This window comes from Leptonychotes weddellii, chromosome 7 (genome assembly GCF_054177405.1).
Source record: "Leptonychotes weddellii isolate Sample4059 chromosome 7, ASM5417740v2, whole genome shotgun sequence".
NCBI lineage: Eukaryota > Metazoa > Chordata > Mammalia > Carnivora > Phocidae > Leptonychotes > Leptonychotes weddellii.
In genome coordinates this window covers 90,028,764-90,032,021 of record NC_138375.1, presented here as the reverse complement: position 1 = coordinate 90,032,021, position 3,258 = coordinate 90,028,764, and positions in this window count along the sequence as shown.

Genomic DNA, 3,258 nt, shown 5'->3' with positions numbered 1-3,258 from the left:
CCGTTGTATATTCATGTATATTCAAGCAAGAGAATTCTACACAGTGGTAAAAATGGAGGAAATAGTTAATCAGAAAGTAGTGGGAAATTCGACTGCATAATTTGTGGTAGTGGGGGACGCTTTCCCCTGAAAAAAAAAAAAAGAAAGAAAATAGAGGAATATCTACTGGCTAGCTCAGTGGGTTAAGCGTCTGGCTTCAGCTCAGGTCATGATCTCAGGGTCCTGGGATGGAGCCCCATGTCTTGCTCCCTGCTCAGCATCTTGCTCCCTGCTCAGTGGGGAGTCTGCTTGTCCTCCCTCTGCCCCTCCCCCCACTCATGCACTCTCGAGCCTGCTCTCTCTCTCAAATAAAATCTTAAAAAAAAAGGAAAGTAGATGAATATCACGAACAATCTGGAGTAAAGTAAGTCATAGATGGCAAGTCAGCATGCCATCAGCATGAATACATTTATATAAAGTTCAAAACAGTTAAAACTATTGTTTTAAGGATTTATCTGTATGAAATAAGATTATTAAGAAAAGCAAGTATGTTATTGTCCTGAAAGAATAATGATTTCCTCTGTGAGAGATAGGGAAATGTGATTGGGGAATGGTACATAGAGCTGCTGGGATGCTGACAGTGTTCTGTTTCTTGGGTGGTTGACTGCATAAAGGTTTACCATAAAACTATTCTTTAAACTGTACATATATATTTTATATACTCTTGTACATATGTGACCAAAATCATAATAAAAAGCCAGTACACAAAATTCCTGAAAATTTAACAATCTGCTCTTGCAAGCCAGTACAAGCTAGCGTCCACATATCATGATTGGCATTCAAGGCCAATCAAGTCACACTGCATAGCTTATAGTTTCCCGAATAGACCAAGCTATTTCTTCCTTCTGGTATGCTGCTTAGTTGCTCCCTCTGTCCAGAATGTGCTTCCTGGACATACACTCTCTTTTCCCACCATATACAACTATTCATCTTTCAACTCAGCCCAGGGGCCACCTTCAGGAGAGGGTCCCTGCCCTCTGGAAAAACTGATCAGTCACTCCTTTGTGCTCCTATTTCTCTATGAGGACAATGAAACATTGCGTTATAAAGGTTTTATTACTATGGCCTTTTGGGGTGGCTTGGAAGTATTTGGAAGAAGGCTCCAAAACATACTATTTAACCTAAGGCTAAAAAAATGCTTTTTCAGGAAATATTCCATTTTGAAAACTGTACTTGGTGCCTAGTGCTGATTTTCTTTTAAGTAATATTCCATTCTGAAAAGTAGTGCTAAATCTGAACATACCTGGTGCTGGTAAGATTTTAGTGAACTTCACAGAACAATGGTGTTTATTTCCCGGAGCAAAAACTGTCCTTTTGTTGTATAATTAGGGGATAATCACTTTTGCTTTGTAATACAAAGCAAAACAGTTGGATTAACAGTTGTTCAAGAAAAAAAAATGTTATTATGGTGAGTATTAGAAACATAATTCTATTTATTAAGCAAACTGTAATATTGAACTGTTCTTACAAATGTGAGGTAATCTATGACAGTCTTGTCTTCTTTTCTGTTAATAACAGTCTTATTTCCTCATTATTGCTCAGAGAGACAGAAGAAAATTCAGAGGCAAATAGTGTTAACCCTTTACTTCTAACCCCAGTTTCTTAAGTTTATTATGATTTCAAACTCAGAATACATTCATATACATAGAAATACATATATTATATGTGTGTGTATATACATAGATATACATACATTATATATGTGTGTATACACACACAACCTATGCCAAACCCTTGTCTATTATTGAATTCTGTCTACCCTTGTAGGACCTCTTGAAAATGCCCACTTCTGGGCACCTGCGTGGCTCAGGTGGTTAAGCATCTGCCTTCGGCTCAGGTCATGATCCCAGGGCCCTGGGATCAAGTCCTGCATCGGGCTCCCTGCTCAGCGGGGAGCCTGCTTCTCCATCTGCCTCTCTCTCTCTCTCTCTCTTATGAATAAATAAAATCTTTAAAAGAAAAAAAAGAAAATGCCCACTTCTTTTCATTCCTTTTGTCAAGTCCTCATCAGTTGCCTAATCTCATCCAACACATTTCCCAGCTTTCATTAGTTTATTTCTCTTTAAACCATCTTGTGCATTTTTATAGATAATGCTCTCCTAATATTCTTAGGCGTGTGTGTGTGTGTGTGTGTATAAAAGGGTGAGTCAGTTCTGGGGTCAGATCTAGTTCCATTTTATGAGGACTTAATTTTTTTTCCCACTCCTAGAACGTGCTAAACTTCTTATTTGACCTCTGAAACCATCCACAGGTGTGAGATGTGCCATGGTTTTACTTTGTTTTGTAATGCATCAAACCCCCTGTGCTTGGGTGCGGTGGATTCAGGGCAGAGATGCTGGTTGTCCTTCAGTATTCTACTTTTCTTTAATATTGTTAGAATTTTAGCTAGGCACATAGTTGCCTAGAATCCTGTATTTAATCAATTTTTTATTTCATAAACCACTAAGGAGAAAATAATACCTAAGATGGGTAGTGCAATAGGTTATGACTGGGTTAAAATGGGATACCAAGGGGGAGCCTGGGTGTCTCAGTCTGTTAAGCATCTGACTTTGGTTTTGGTTGCGGTCATGATCTCAGGGTCCTGAGATCTATTCCCACTTGGGTCTCACGCTTATTGGGGAGCCTGCTTAAGATTGTCTCCCTCTTCCTCACCCCTCCCGCACTCATGCTCTCTCTCTCTGAAACAAATCTTAAAAAAATAAAATGGGATACCAAAGTTTACACCTTCAGAGAAGAAATTGAGGGTCTTACTTTATTCAAAAGAAAATTCTGGAAGCCCATTTAGAAATGATTTAATACTGAAGTTCTCATAGTGGTTATAAATCCAGCCTGGACATTTCTCAAAGTTGTACGAAGAACTAAAGTGTGAGCCGGGCGTTCTCTCAGAGCGCTCTCCTTCAGGTAAAACCAAATCCGAGGACCGCGCAGGCCACACCCGCAGGTGGTCCCTCCCAGGCGGCCGAGCCGGGCGGGGCAGGAGCACCGGGGCAAGCTACCCGGACACCGCAGGGAAAAGACAGCGGCCCGGCCGTGCCTGCCGGCTCTCTGCGGGCGGCGAACGAGGGCGCACATGGACCCCGCCCCGAGCATCCCGGGTCACCGGGGGGCCGCGAGGGAGCTGCTGCAAGGGGCGACCGCGGCCGTGAAGGGCCTTCGGGCAGACCTGAGGGATGCGGCGGCCCGGCCCTGGATCCCGAAGCCGGAGAGGCCTCGAGAGGA